The sequence below is a fragment of the Procambarus clarkii genome, chromosome 38 (assembly GCF_040958095.1).
Source record: "Procambarus clarkii isolate CNS0578487 chromosome 38, FALCON_Pclarkii_2.0, whole genome shotgun sequence".
Classification (NCBI taxonomy): domain Eukaryota; kingdom Metazoa; phylum Arthropoda; class Malacostraca; order Decapoda; family Cambaridae; genus Procambarus; species Procambarus clarkii.
The window spans coordinates 5,512,825-5,530,129 of NC_091187.1; positions in this window are offsets into that span (position 1 = coordinate 5,512,825).

A 17,305-nucleotide genomic window follows, 5' to 3' on the forward strand; every position below is an offset into this window, starting at 1 on the left:
TTTGTCTGTAGGGATAACGTAGGTCATTAACGCTTAGAGGTGTGAGTTTCAGGTCGACAAACTGGCGCCTCTCAGATCCTGTCTCTGACTCATGTATCTCTATGTATGTAAAACTAAACCAAACACCTTTACGGTGTTACACTCTAAACAACAGGGATCAACAAAAACTGCATGATTTGCTCATCATCAGCTCTCCTGAACTGCCTGAAGAACAAGAATGTGAGAACTACTCAGGTGTAGCTCATCAACTGATTAGATCAGAGATAAACTTTAACCCTTAACGTGCTCAGGGTTTAACCCTTAACATGCTCAGGGTTTAATATCCTGTCATCCCCACAGGCGCATGTCATTTTGAAAAAAAAAATTATTTTTTCTTCCTAACCTGTTAATTTGTGTTCACTGATCACGGGAAAAATAATAAAAAAATGGTAAGTGGCATATATTGCCCGCTATAGGGTGGGAAAGTCTGGCAAATTATAGGAGCTGACTCAGCGTGCATCCCAGGCGGTCTGTTGCTCGCCAGCTGTCAGGCCGGAGTTGCCACAAAGAGATAATTACCTAATTATTTCAATGTCTCTGATTGATTTTTCATAGTTTTTTTGCTGTAATATTATTCAATAGTGTGTAGTTTGATATATTTATATAATGAAATGAGTGAATCATTGCTGTACTCAAAAATATGGTGTGCATATTGTTGATTCAATTATGTTCATCAATCAGTGAACAAATACTTTGTCGGTTATTACACTATAAGCACAGGTTATATATAAGTATCTGCATGTTTTGTTCACTATAACGAACCACTAAGTAGCTATTATGAGTCAAAAAGTAAAGAGGAGTGACCGCCGTGTACCAACCAGCCACTCCCGCCCTCCCTCCAGTCATCTGACTCACCCACATTCTCCTCCCACAATACTGTTTTTACTATACTGTATTACAATATTAATATAATTCTTAACTTAGCTAATTATTTGTATTCCATTTGAATAATTATTTGAATCTCAGTTCGTTTACTCTAGAAATCTTAATTGATTAATTATCTAATTTCCCACTCCTCTGTTCTTTATTATTTTTACTTTTATATCTGGTAAATTTTATTACTTATATACAGTATCTGCTAAATTTTATTACTTACATATCTGCTGAATAATATTTGCAATCACTTCTCTATTCCTGCATTTTTTTCTTTTCAAATACAGTGCATCATCACTCTAACAGACCCCGCTCTAACGAATTCCCGGATGGTCCAAATGAATTGCATTTGGCACTAAATGTTCAGTGGAACATACAAAAATTAATTTGTGTTGTTCCACTGATGGTGATGACCTAGTCCAGCATGACAGGGCTGTGTACTGTACACACTCTCCACATCGTTCACTTCACTATCCATATCACTAGTAGGGGTAGGGGGGGGGGGGCCCCCATACGCTGTCCAGGGGCTATAGTAAACCAGCTGCCAATTTGTAAAAAATATCCAGCTCATGCTACCAATGCGTGGGAGGCCCCAATTACCCAGCGGTCACCATGGCGAACGCATGGCCAAACACCTGCTGAGCACGCACCATGCAATCACTTACTCAAGAGCAAATAACTAGTGAATTATTTTCTGATGGTGAGGAAAGTGATTTTTGATGACCCTGACATTGATAAGGACTAAAAACAATTGTCCGATGATAGTAGCCCAGACAGTGAATATGAGATACAGTACAGTCTCCTCCCATGGCGAGGCCTACATGCTCACCCGTGCCTCCTCGCCCAGTGTCTACTCCAATTCACCCACGATCACACAGTTCTTGTGCTTATTTAGAGTATGAGGATATTTTGGGCGATGAGTCAGAGGAAGGTGACTCATTTTCTGGTTTTAGTGAAGTGGATTCAGAGCATAGTGTTACCGTGCCTGTTGCTAGTACCAGTGGTGTTACCGGGCGAGAATTTGTCGCGTCAGCAGAGTCTCGCTTAGCCAAACGCCGCCGCATGGCACCACATGAGGAAGCAAGACCCTCATGTTCATGTGATTTCACCTCACGTTCACATAGCGTCCGTACTTTGCATAGACGGACTTTAGCTCCTGGTCCACGGTGTGCAACGCTTCCTCGCTGTCAAGCCGCTGTTGCGTCTCGCAGGACAGCAGGTGTACTTGTGTGGAGTGATGGTGATGATTTTATTCCTCTAATTCCTGCCTTTGACAATAAGGAAGTTGGGATTACAGAACTTTTCCCTGATAATGGTGAGGACATGTGTGAAATAGATTACTTTACAGCATTTTATGATGAGCCGCTCATGGAATGTATTGTACACCAAATGAACCTTCATGCGACTCATCTCATTGGAAAAGAGATAACAGAATATTCACGATTGCAGCGTTGGAAAAACACTACTGTAGGTGAAATGTATATATTTTTGGCAATATGTATGTTGATGAAACATTGTGTCAAACATGCTATCACAGATTATTGGAGCAAAGACCAGACTATTCCAACACCTGTCTTCAGGAAATATATGTACCGAGACAGGTTTCAGATACTCCTCAGGTGTCTTCATTTTGCAAGTAATGAGGACCGGACAGAGGATGATAGACTTTGGAGAGTCAGGCACTATATGAATGAAGCGATTGGTAAGTTCAGAGATTTCTACATACCAGCACAGAAGCTGGTGATTGACGATTCCCTTGTGCTTTTCAGAGGACGTGTTCCATTCATGCAGTATATTCCCTCCAAACGCAACAAATTTGGATTGAAATTCTTTGTTTTTTGTGACTGTGAAACAGGATATGTGTTACACACGATTCTGTATTCTGCTAGCGATGTAGACATTCTCGGTAACGACCAACATGGTTTCTCGGGTAGTGTGGTAAAGTCACTGATGGCACCATGGATGAACAAGGGCCACATTTTATACACGGATAACTGCTATACAAGTCCTTTGCAAGCTAGGTTCTTGATTTAAAATAGAACTGGATTGTTCGGCACAGTAAAGCCAAGAAGAAGGGAAATGCCAGTGTTTGACAATAAACTTGAAGTTGGTGACTGCCAACTAAGAAAAAGTGATCAAATACGCTCAGTTAGGTAGAAAGACACGAGAGAAGTGAACTTGCTGACAACCATTCAACGATAGTACAATGGTGAACATTGGCAAGGTGAACCGAGTAATGCAAGAACCAATAAGCCAAATTGTGTTCTTGACTATAATATCAACATGCGTTTGGTTGATAAATCTGACATGATGGTGGGCACTGTCGAGTGTGTGCGGAAAACATTGAAGTGGACGAAAAGTGTTTTTCGATGTGTTGACATAAGCATGCTGAACAGCTATAATATGTATCTGGTGAAAACTGGACATAAACCAAGTTTCCGTTCGTTTGCTTTTACACTTGGGACAGTTATTAGCAAAGTTTGGCAAAGATGTTCCTGGCATACAAAGACCCATCATGAACCCAGTGTTGCAGCATGCTGCTACACCCAGGCATGCTCACATGGAGGTCATTCAAGCACACAGACCAAAACATTTGCCACCAGCTGGAAGCATGCAATAGGCAAGCGTGATTGCTTAGTTTGTAGAACAAAAAAAAAGAGATCAGAAACGTAAACATGTGCAAACATGGTGTGAAGCGTGTGCAGTTCCATTATGTACTGTCAACTGCTTCAATGCCTACCACTCTCTCCAAGACTTCTTAAAAGTGCAATAATATTGCAAAAACCTGTAAATAGTGCGTACATGTGCGTAAATATAATAATGAACAATGTGAATGCATATTAAATTGGCATAATGGGAAAATATTTTTGTGCACATGTGTATACTCAATGTATGCAACGTGTAGACTAGTGTAGACTAGACTCTACACTAAGGAAACGAACATAGGAATGTGCCTAAATGCCAACAGCGACTGCCCAGACAGGTACAAGAGGAGTGTTGTTAACGCATATGTCGACCGTGCTCTCAGCCACAGCTCAGAATGGAAGCAAGTCGACGAAGAACTCTGTAGGGTAAGGCAGGTCCTAGTCAATAACGGCTTCTCCAATGGTTTCGTCAAAGACATCATAAGAAGGAAAGTGAAATGCCATGCAACCTCTGAAGAGACAACTAACACAACACCTACACCCCCTATTAGACTATTTTACAGGAACTTCTTTTCCACAGCTCATAAAACGGAGGAAAGGGTCCTGAAAGATATTGTTAATGGAAACGTTATCCCTACAGACAAAAATCAGAGGATACAACTGACGATTTACTATAAAACCAGAAAAACGGCCAGCCTACTCATGAGAAACTCTCCAGACACAAAACAGAACGCTTTAAAAGAGACTAACGTCGTCTATGCCTTCAAATGCCCTCTTGGGGACTGTAAGCTCCAAAAAACCCAGTATATAGGCAAGACAACAACATCTCTTTCTAGGCGTTTAACGATGCATAAGCAACAGGGCTCCATTAAGGAACATATAATCTCTTCCCACAACCAAACCATCGCCAGAGAAATCCTAGTAAACAACACAGAAATCATCGATAGATACAGCGATAGCAGGCGGCTTGACGTTTGCGAGGCACTACACATCAAGAAGTCAACACCAGCAATCAACAGCCAATTAATGCACAACTATATTCTACGCACCTCAAGACTCCGCTCCAATATAGAAGCATCAAGAAATATGGACCAATAGGCTTTCTACAAACACTTCTATTCAATACCCATTGTTTTGTGTTCTGTCTTGTGTTGATGAAATTAATACCCTATTAATGCCACCTCTTGTTCTGTCTTGTGTTGATGAAATTAATACCCTATTAATGCCACCTCACCCCATCCACCTCACTCAAATGTAGATATAAAATCAGAGATGCGTAAGTTCTATTCAGTTGTGTATTTGTAAACTAAAGTCTTTGAAAATGTAATAAGTTTTACGAAACGCGCTCGTGTCGCGTCAGACTAGAAATAAAAAAATAAAAATGAATTTTGGAGAATTGATTTTTGATTTACCTCCAACAGTGATATATATATATATATATATATATATATATATATATATATATATATATATATATATATATATATATATATATATATATATATATATATATATATATATATATATATATATATATATATATATATATATATATATATATATATATATATATATATATATATATATATATATATATATATATATATATATATATATATATATATATATATATATATATATATATATATATATATATATATATTAAATACAACAAAACAAAACACCTTTACGGCGTTACAATGGAATCTGAGGCCATGCCCTGGACTATATCCAATCCTATCATAGTGATAGACACCAATGTGTAGCCATTAATGATATAACCTCTCCCACTCTACCAATAACCATTGGAGTGCCACTGCGCAGCATCTTGGGACCTCTCCTATTTCTTATATAAATCAATGATCTGCCTAATGTCTCTAACATTCTGAAACCTATATTGTTTGCTGATGATACTACCCTCATCTATTCTAACCCCAACCTACATACACTAAATAATGTTGTTAATAATGAACTAAAAAAAGTTCACTTATGGATGTCAATCAACAAACTATCACTTAACATAGAAAAGACCTACTACATCTTATTTGGTAGCAAATCAACAAATGCAATTCAGCTTCAGATAGACAAAGTTAACATTAGTAATAAAAATGATGGAAAGTTTCTTGGCCTATTCCTAGACAAGAGACTCAACTTCAGCACCCACATACAACACATAACTAAGAAAGTCTCTAAAACAGTTGGTATACTCTCCAAAATCAGATATTATGTACCTAACTCTGCTCTCATCTCACTATATTATGCACTTATCTATCCCTATCTTAATTATGGTATCTGTGCATGGGGTTCAACCACTGCAAACTACCTCAAGTCCATCATTACCCAGCAAAAATCTGCTATCAGAATAATAACCAATTCTGCTTTCAGACAACACTCAGCCCCCTTGTTTAACTCCCTAAACATGCTAAACATAATCTCACTCCACACATTCTCTTGTGTCAACTACATTTACAAAACCCTGTTCTTAAATGCAAATCCTGCACTGAAACTCTCCCTGGACAGATGTAATAGGACCCATTATCACCACACCAGAAATAAATATCTCTGTGATATCCCCAGTCAAACTTAATCAGAGTAAACACTCTATACAAATAAAGGGACCTAGCCTATGGAACTCACTCCCTAATGAATTGAAAAGCTGTCCAAATTTGGCGTCATTCAAAAACAAAAACTAAAAAGTACCTAATTTCATCTTCATAGTTTTCTAGCTTGTTGCTTTAAAATTGCACTGTATCTAGTGCTACCCAATCTCCCAATCTTGATGTACCCAATCCAAACAACTTTACCATTGTGATCATTGCTGTCTTCTTATATGCACTATCAATTTGCTGTATCGTGCCTCTTAATCTTTGTTTAAATTACCAATCAAGCTGTCAATGCAATCAATCAGAGCTTTAATATACCAATGTGCTTTAATATACCTACTAATTTCTCTCATCTCATTTTTTTCTTGCAATGTATCTGTTATCATTTTATTAATTCTGCTAGAATTTAACTACTTAAAATTATCTGTTAGATTAAGGACCTGCCCGAAACGCTGTGCGTATTAGCGGCTTTACAAGATTGTAAATACCATGCTATGTATTCTCACAAACCCAATGTTCCTTCTTGTATATAAATAAATAAATAAGTATATATATATATATATATATATATATATATATATATATATATATATATATATATATATATATATATATATATATATATATATATATATATATTGTGACGATAATCTCCTTCAAGAGATTGAGCCTGCTCTTCCCTCCACAATTACGTCGTTGAAATATATATAACTACTATGGAAGAAATGTCCAACAACGACAACAACACCAGCAAGGTTTGCCAGAGCACAAAACGTTGCAGCCAGGGACACCTGTTCAGACTCAAACCGCCAAACTACCTGTTGATCGCTACCGGCTCCGCTGATTGGTCGCCGGTCTGGCTGCAACTGCACTCCACCCCCCATACTACTTGATGTCTGGGGTCGCCACGACCTCAGACCTCAGAATGTTCAGTGCTTTCGTGGTTACCACTACTCCCGGCTAGACGTTAGCGTGTACTGAGAGAGGTGGTAGCTTAAAGCCAATATTCCAGCACCTTCCCTTTATTTTGTGTTGCACTTCTTGTTATTTTATCTTAACGTAACTTTTCATTGTGTCATTTAATTATTCTTATTATTTTGATTGATTGATTTTATTATACAAATTTGTTTGTCCATTTTTTCATGTTTTGATTTATTTAACGTAATTAAAATTTCATTGTTAAAATTTACTTGTGTTTTGTGTGTCTTCTCCTTACCTTACCACAGACGAAGATCCAGTTTTTCTATTTTTTTTATAACTATGTGACGAGGCCATACCCCTAGCCTTAAACAGCCGAACACCAACGCGTTACCGTCACAAGTTATATGGGGGCCTGTCCGGGAGGCTTCACTCAGGTACTGGTGCCAAGTGGTAATTTATGGTAAGCGTATTTAACTTTGTTAACGTAGCTTTACTATTTTTCATATTCAATTTCATTTTTTATAAGGTGCGGTGTATTGTGCATTACGAGAGTAACATATGGTGAAGGTGAGACAACTTTGGATTACGTGGTGACTGTAGGCCTCAGTCATACTCTTAATTGGTCATCTCTCCCTCCGTGTTATTACTCGTGTTTACCATCTTTGTCCCTTGAATATTTCTCATTTGGACAGATCATCATATTGGTACCCTGGTACTGTGGTCTGCCCCGGGTCAAGAGTACCCAATCTTCTGCAATCTGACTGTAGGAGGACAAAGAGGGCCATAGTTCCTCTAGCTCGAACTTTAGTTGCTGAATTGGGACCTCAGCAGCAGTTCTCGTCACCAGTTGACACCTCGCACCCCTACACGTCAGTCAGAGATGATGATACATACAACGGTAGGGAATTAGCTTATTTTTTCAGAGCACAAAAGTTCGCTAATTCTGTAAGTATCATATTAAATTCAGTAGGAAAAACTTGCTTTATGTCCTATAGAGACTTGGCAAGGTATGCCTACATCCTTGGACTACCAATTTTACTTTTGAGACAATTTACTGTTTCATTTGTTTTCGAAACTCTGTTTCATTTGTTAGTAGGATTTTCTTGCCCTTATCCTCTTACATGAGTACCGGGTACAAGATTTCCTGCGCCCTTGATTTAATTTAATCATTTAACATCTTTTACTTAACTTTAATTGTTAAAGACCTCACAGGATAGGTACCAGTTGCCACGTTGTCCTGTTTCTGACATTCACTATTGAATATTCGTGTACCTTTATTTGCTAATTTCACCATGTTTCGTCTCCAAGCTTTCCGTACAAATCCAGCAGGTGAAATAGGGACTTTAAGTCGTGCTAAGAGGACTGAATTACAAACTCTTGCACATGAGTATCAACTAGAAGTTCCCTACCAAGCCAACAAAAATGACCTACACAACCTGTTGCTGGATTACTATTTAGAGCAAGGTAAGATAGACTCTGAAACTCATGAAACTTACTATATTACAGATAAAACTGATTTGGCGACGATGAAACTCAAACTAGAGCTGGCCAAGATTGAAGAACGAACAGCTGCCATACGGAGGGAAGAACAAGAACGAGAAATCACCCTCAGAGAACGCGAAGCTGCTTTGAGGAGAGACGAACAAGAACGTGAAATCGCCCTCAAGGAACGTGAGTTTGCACTACTCCGTGAACGGGAACGAGAACAGCTTGAAACCAAACAACGCGAGTTGGAGATGCAACGCGAACATGACAAGCAACAAGCGACTCTGGCTCTAGAGTGTCGTCAACGCGAAATCGCCTTGGAAACTTCGCACTTCACTCAACGCCAACAAGCTACTGCCAATCTTCCCGTCAGTTTTAATATATCACATGCAAGTAAGTTAATGCCATCCTTTGTAGAAGCAGAAGTTGATGTGTTCTTTACCACCTTTGAAACCCTTGCTAATCAACTCAGTTGGCCTGTCGACCAATGGGCCACACTTCTCAGAGTCCATCTTACAGGTAGAGCTGCAGTCACACTCAGTACTTTGGCGTCTGAGAATGACTACCACACTCTGAAACAAGCAGTGTTGGACGCCTACCTCCTCTCTACTGAAAGTTATAGAAGGAAATTCCGTGACCACCTGAAGGCAAGTACCACTACCTTCCTCGAGTTTGCTAACACGAAACGGAGGTATTTCATGAAATGGCTGGAAGCAGCACATGTCTCTACTTTTACAGAACTCGTCAACCTGATGCTTGTTGAAGAATTCTTGAGACGTGTGCCACCTCCTGTCCGCCTCTACTTAGCAGATAAAGAAGAAACCGACTACCTGAAGTGTGCTAAGTCGGCTGACACTTACAGCCTCATCCACCGGCTGACACCCGAACCATCCTCCAGTAAGAAGTCGTGGTACAGTTACGAGAAGGTGAGCCCCGATCAAGCTGGTTCACAACTGTACTGCAAGTATTGTAGACTCTATGGACATACCATAGACAAGTGTGGTAAGTCTCAATACAAGGGAACCACTGACCAACAAAGACCCAAACCAACTCCTCCTAAGTCCGGTAAGCCTGTGATGAATGTTGGTGTTGATGTTAATGATCTTTCTCTTTTCAGTAACCACCTGTATACTGGAACTGTCTCTGCCAACGGTTCAAATCCGGAGGGACGTTTCAAATTGAAGATCTTGAGGGACACAGCGGCTCTACAATCGATCATCTTGAAGTCGGCTGTGCCCAACATCGTCTACACCGGAGAAACTGTCTTCATCACTGACCTCACTGCTACCACTCCATACCCTCTCGCCAGAGTCCACCTGGATTGTCCCTACGTGAACGGGGAAGTCCAAGTCGCCGTCAGGGAAAAGCCTTTTCCCATGCCTGGAGTGCAACTTCTCCTAGGCAACGACTTGGCAGAAGACCTGCAACCGACCAACCTGATGGTCATGGACAAACCCCAGGTGTGTAACTCTGTGCCAATAAACCCTATTCTAGAGTATGTTCCAGCAGAGGTTCAAGAGAGTGATGAAGTTTCTCCTCCGGTTCTCGTGACCACCCGTGCACAAGCCGCACGTCCACAGCCAGCTGACTCTACTGCTACCGCTGTCCCTCAAGACCCTCAGAAACTACCCCCGCATCTGACCAAGTTGGAGTTCCGTAAGTTGCAGAGGGAAGATCTTACTTTAACACCATTGTTTTTCCAGGCTGAGACTCAACCCGACAGTATTCCTGGGTTCTTCCTAGAGAACGACTTGCTCTACCGCAGATATAGACCCAGTAAACTGAAGGAAGAGGACGATTGGGCCAACATCGAACAACTTGTGATTCCCACCAGCCTGCGGCCCACTATTCTACACCTGGCCCACGGAGCATTCTCCCACTACGACTTCAACAAGACTTACCATGGGATTCGTCAAGACTACTACTGGCCAGGTATGGTAAATAACGTCAAACAGTACGTAAAACAGTGTCATACATGTCAGATGGCAGGCAAACCGAACATCTCCATTCCCAGAGCGCCACTGATTCCCATACAGGTGCCTGCGAAACCTTTCCACAGACTCATAATAGGCTGTGTTGGTCCTTTACCTCGGACCAGTTCAGGTAACGCCTACATCCTAACCATCCTGTGTCCTACCACCAGATTTCCCATAGCAGTTCCAGTGAAGAACATCACGGCTGCTACGGTTATAAAACATCTATTGAAGATCTTCACTCAATACGGATTTCCCAGGGAGATTCAAAGTGACTGTGGTACCAACTTCACCAGTGATCTCTTCAAAAGGACACTGGAGGAGTTAAACATCAAACAGGTATTGTCCAGCCCCTATCATCCTGCTTCACAGGGTTCTCTTGAACGTAGTCATCAGACCATCAAAGCACTCTTGAGAAAGTTTTGTAGTGAAACCTCGAAGGATTGGGATAAGCAGATTGACCTTATAATGTGTATTTTCAGAAGTCTCCCCAATGAGTCCCTAGGAGTATCTCCTTATGAGATGCTCTACGGCCGTAAGTGCCGTACTCCCCTTAAGGCTTTCAAAGACTCTCTCAGAGATGCCACCTTCAGTGAGCATCAGAATGTGCCCCAGTTTCTTCAAAACCTTCAACACATTCTAGAGAGAGTCCACCGTTTTGCCCATGATAATCTATTGAAAGCCCAGGTGAGAATGAAGACTCATTACGACCAGACCAGCAAAGTAAGAAAATTCAAGCCGGGAGACTTCGTCCTTGCCTATTTCCCTATCCCAGGTTCACCTTTACAAAACAGGTTTTCAGGACCCTACTGCGTCAAAGAGTGCAGGAATAATAACAACTACGTAATAGAGACTCCAGATAGGCGGCGGAAGACCCAGCTGTGCCACGTCAACCTCCTGAAGCAATATAATGGTACTCCTCCCACTGTCCTGACTAACTATTCTACTTTCACAGAACCCTACATCCACAGTGAGACCTTCCCGGCTTCTCCTCCCGAAAGCACTGACAAGGAGTCAGCGCTTTCTAATTCCGAAATCCTTAATGATCTTCCCAAATACTTTCAGGATAATCATAGTGCACCTCTCGTCAAGATCTTCAGAGAACATCAAGAGTTGTTCCGAGATGATCCCCAAGAGTGTAATGTTACCCAGCACGACATCCAACTGCTCCCCGACACCCGGCCGATTCGTCAACCCTTCTACCGAATCAGCCCGAGCAAGAAGGAAGTCATGCGTGCTGAGGTGCAATACCTCTTGGATCATGGACTGGCTACACCTTGTGAGTCCCCCTGGGCCTCACCTTGTATCTTGGTGCCCAAACCCCAAGGTAAGGTGCGGTTATGCACTGACTATCGTAAACTGAACTCTGTCACTGTCAAGGATGCTTACCCCTTGCCAAGGATAGATGACATCCTTGATGCCATTGGTAGTGCCCAGTACTTGTCCCAAGTGGACTTGCTTAAGGGGTACTATCAAGTGTGTCTAACGGAGCGCGCTAAAGAGATATCTGCCTTCATCACTCCTTTTGGACTTTTCAGATATGAACGCCTTCCTTTCGGACTATGTAATGCCCCGGCCACCTTTCAAAGAGCTGTCAACCGTGTCATCCAGGGCTTGGATAACACATACGCCTACCTGGACGATATCGTCGTAGCCTCCAACTCCTGGAGTGAACATCTGCTCCAGCTGCGACGTCTGTTCTCCAAGCTCTTGACAGCCGGCCTCACCATCAACCTGGGCAAGTCCACTTTCGCGAAAGGTAAAGTGCGTTATCTGGGTCATGTTATTGGGAGTGGCAGCATAGCTCCGTTAGACTCACACACTCAAGCCATCCAACAGTATCCACAGCCTACCACCAGGAAGCAGCTCCTGCGCTTCCTTGGTCTTGCCTCTTACTACCGTAGGTTTGTGAGGAATTTCAGTACAGTCGCCACACCTCTAATTCTATTAACCAGTCCCAAGCAACGGTATAATTGGACCATACAGCAAACCGTTGCTTTCGAACAACTCAAATTCCTCCTCTGTTCTAACCCCATTCTCGCCTCTCCAGATATCACCAAGCCTTTCGTCCTTCATGTCGACGCCAGTGGTACCGGCGTTGGTGGTGTCCTGATGCAACAACGAGGCGAGGAGGTTCTACCTGTCAGCCACTACAGCTACAAACTGAAACCACACCAGAGGAACTACAGCACTATTGAAAAGGAGCTACTATCCATCGTCCTGAACCTCCAACACTTCGCTCCGTACCTACAAGGCGCCAGGTCTACCACCATCTTCTCAGACCACAACCCTCTCCGCTTCCTACATCAAGCCCAATTCACCAACCAGCGTCTTCTACGATGGGCTCTGTATTTACAAGACTTCAACCTGGAGATCCGCTATATCAAGGGTTCTGACAACACCATAGCCGATGCCCTCTCCAGAGTTTATGAAGTAGAAGCGACTCCATCCATTACTCCACCACATAACGACGTACTTCTTCCAGAACCGCAGGCTTCGGGGGAGAGTTGTGACGATAATCTCCTTCAAGAGATTAAGCCTGCTCTTCCCTCCACAATTACGTCGTTGAAATATATATAACTACTATGGAAGAAATGTCCAACAACGACAACAACACCAGCAAGGTTTGCCAGAGCACAAAACGTTGCAGCCAGGGACACCTGTTCAGACTCAAACCGCCAAACTACCTGTTGATCGCTACCGGCTCCGCTGATTGGTCGCCGGTCTGGCTGCAACTGCACTCCACCCCCCATACTACTTGATGTCTGGGGTCGCCACGACCTCAGACCTCAGAATGTTCAGTGCTTTCGTGGTTACCACTACTTCCGGCTAGACGTTAGCGTGTACTGAGAGAGGTGGTAGCTTAAAGCCAATATTCCAGCACCTTCCCTTTATTTTGTGTTGCACTTCTTGTTATTTTATCTTAACGTAACTTTTCATTGTGTCATTTAATTATTCTTATTATTTTGATTGATTGATTTTATTATACAAATTTGTTTGTCCATTTTTTCATGTTTTGATTTATTTAACGTAATTAAAATTTCATTGTTAAAATTTACTTGTGTTTTGTGTGTCTTCTCCTTACCTTACCACAGACGAAGTTCCAGTTTTTCTATTTTTTTTTATAACTATGTGACGAGGCCATACCCCTAGCCTTAAACAGCCGAACACCAACGCGTTACCGTCACAATATATATATATATATATATATATATATATATATATATATATATATATATATATATATATATATATATATATATATATATATATATATATATGTCACATATATAAGCCCCATAATTTTGAGCATAGCGATGAACCCTGAGCGCTCCACCGCCCAGTGGCCAAAATTTGCTCAACTTCCTAGCTCCATCATGGCTAAAGTATGTCAGTTAAACAAGCTACGAGGATGTGGGAAGGGGACGTTCCCTCCATGCTAGATTTGATATTTACCAGGAAGGAGGAAGAAATATTTGACATTCAGTACCTTCCTCCCTTGGGTAAAAGTGACCATGTCTTTTTGGGAATAAAATATGCAATGCGTTATAATCTGGAAGAAAATATGACGGTCGATGCAAATGAAAAACCTGACTTTAGGAGAGGACATTATGGCAACCTTAGAAAACTTTTTAGTGAGTATAATTGGACAGACTTGTTGCTAGGCAAGGAAGTGAATGAGATGTATGTCAGGTTTTGTGAAATATATGATAAAGGCACAAAAAAATTTATACCAAAACAGAGAAGCAGAACTAGGAAACAGGATTGGTTCAACAGAAATTGCGAGAGGGCAAGAGACCAAAAGACACAAAAATGGAATCAATACAGGAAGAGGCCAAACCCCCAAACATACCAGCGATACAAAGATGCGAGAAACAACTACACGGCAGTGAGGAGAGAGGCAGAAAGAAATTTTGAAAAAGGGATTGCAGACAAATGTAAAACAAAACCAGGTCTATTCTATAAATTCATAAACAACAAATTGCAGGTAAAGGATAATATTCAGAGGTTGAAAATGGGAAATAGATTCACGGAAAATGAAAAGGAAATGTGTGAAACATTAAACGAAAAGTTCCAAAGTGTGTTTGTACAAAATGAAATCTTCAGGGAACCAGATACAATAAGAATTCCAGAGAACAACATAGAGCACATAGAGGTGTCTAGAGACGAAGTGGAAAAAATGCTCAAGGACCTAAATAAGTACAAAGCAGTTGGTCCAGATGGAGTTTCACTATGGGTTCTGAGAGAATGTGCACCTGAGCTCAGCATTCCTCTTCAACTGATTTTTCAGGCATCCCTGTTTACAGGAGTTGTTGCTGATGTGTGGAAAAAGGCTAACGTAGTTCCAATCTACAAAAGTGGAAGCAGGGAAGACCCCCTTAATTATAGACCGGTATCATTGACAAGTGTAATAGTCAAAATACTGGAAAAAATAATTAAATCTAAAGGGGTAGAACACCTGGAGAGAAATGATATAATATCAGATAGACAGTATGGTTTTCGATCTGGAAGATCCTGTGTATCGAATTTACTCAGTTTCTATGATCGAGCAACAGATATATTACAGGAAAGAGATGGTTGGGTTGACTGCATCTATCTGGACCTAAAAAAGGCTTTCGACAGAGTTCCACATAAGAGGTTGTTCTGGAAACTGGAAAATATTGGAGGAGTGACAGGTATGCTTCTAACATGGATGAAAAATTTTCTGACTGATAGAAAAATGAGGGTTGTGATCAGAGGCAATGTATCGGACTGGAGAAATGTCACAAGTGGAGTACCACAGGGTTCAGTTCTTGCACCAGTGATGTTTATTGTCTACATAAATGATCTACCAGTTGGTATACAGAATTATATGAACATGTTTGCTGATGATGCTAAGATAATAGGAAGGATAAGAAACTTAGATGATTGTCATGCCCTTCAAGAAGACCTGGACAAAATAAGTATATGGAGCGCCACTTGGCAAATGGAATTTAATGTTAATAAATGCCATGTTATGGAATGTGGAATAGGAGAACATAGACTAGTGGACCCCCTACCGACCCTGTGGGCGGCAGTGGACCCCCTACCGACCCAGTGGGCAGCAGTGGACCCCATACCGACCCTGTGGGCGGCAGTGGACCTTCTACCGACCCTGTGGGCGGTACTGGACCCCTACCCTGGAAACACAAACCGAAATTGTCTCTATTTTTCGCTTGTTACAACTTGTAATAAAGTTGTTTTCATCTTGGCTTAACGTGTTTATGACGTATTAGAACGTTGTTACAACTTGCTATATTGGTTGTTATAACTGGTTAGGTGTTAAAACTTGTTCGAACGTTGTACCAACGTCGTAGTTTCGGTGTGTGTTTGGTGGGTACCGACCCTGTGGGCGGCAGTGGATCCCCTACCGACCCTGTGGGCGGTAGTGGACCCCTTACTGACCCTGTGGGCGGTAGTGGACCCCCTACCGAAACAGTGGGCGGTAGTGGACCCCCAACCGACCCTGTGGGGGGTAGTGGACCCCTTACCGACCCTGTGGGCGGTAGTGGACCCACTACCTATCCTGTGGGTGGTGGTGGACCCCCTACCGACCCTGTGGGCGGTAGTGGACCCCTTACCGACCCTGTGAGCGGTATAGTGGACCCCTTACCGACCGTGTGGGCGGTAGTGGACCCACTATCTATCCTGTGGGTGGTGGTGGACCCCCTACTGACCCTGTGGGCGGAAGTGGACCCCTTACCGACTCTGTGAGCGGTAGTGGACCCCTTACCTATCCTGTGAGTGGTGGTGGACCCCTTACCCATCAGTAGTGGAGAGTATGCCAGAACGCTGCAATTTTGTTTTTTTCACCTGCAGCATTCTGGCATACTCGTTTTTCGTTACCCCGGTGAGATTTGACTGCAGCGTTCTGGTATACACGTTTTTCGTTAGCCCGGTGACCGATGGACAGACATCGCTAATGGTCAATGACGTCACCCAGTCTTCATCTTCCTTGTATAATCCCATTTTCTGATACAAAATATTTATTCCCATTTTCAATATTTATGCTAAGAGGGGATTAAAAAGCCGGCTCCTGATGCACCCAAATTCTGTTACCCCAGTGGTCCATGCACAGGCATCGCTAATGGACAATGACGTCACCCCATTTTCATCTTCCATGAATAAGTCCGTTTTCTGTTATAGTGTATTTATTCCCATTTTCAATATTTATAGCAAAGGGGGGATTCAAATGCTGCCTTCTGTCAAACCTAATGTTCAATGACGTTAACCATTATAAGCTCGTTTTTCTCAATAAGGTATTACCATACTGTTTCCCATTGTCTAAGATCATTTTATAGGCGAGATTTCATATTAAAGTAAGAAATGAGTTCAACCTTGTTACAGAACCAGTATTTACCCAGATCATTTTCCTAAATCAAAAACTTATTCCAATTTATGTCCATTGTTTCATGTTTACAGTATTAATAACCCATTAATATCCCTTTTGCCATGTTTCCCCTATTTCTTCTTCGCCTTTGTAGGTAATGCAATTTAAGCTTTGTCAATCTTTTCTTCAAGGAATGCTTATTGAACATAGGGCAAATAAAAAGCAGTCTCCGTGGTGTAGTGGTAAGACACTCGCCTGGCGTTCCGCGAGCGCTATGTCATGGGTTCGTATCCTGGCCGGGGAGGATTTACTGGGCGCAATTCCTTAACTGTAGCCTCTGTTTAACGCAACAGTAAAATGTGTACTTGGATGAAAAAACGATTCTTCGCGGCAGGGGATCGTATTCCAGGGACCATA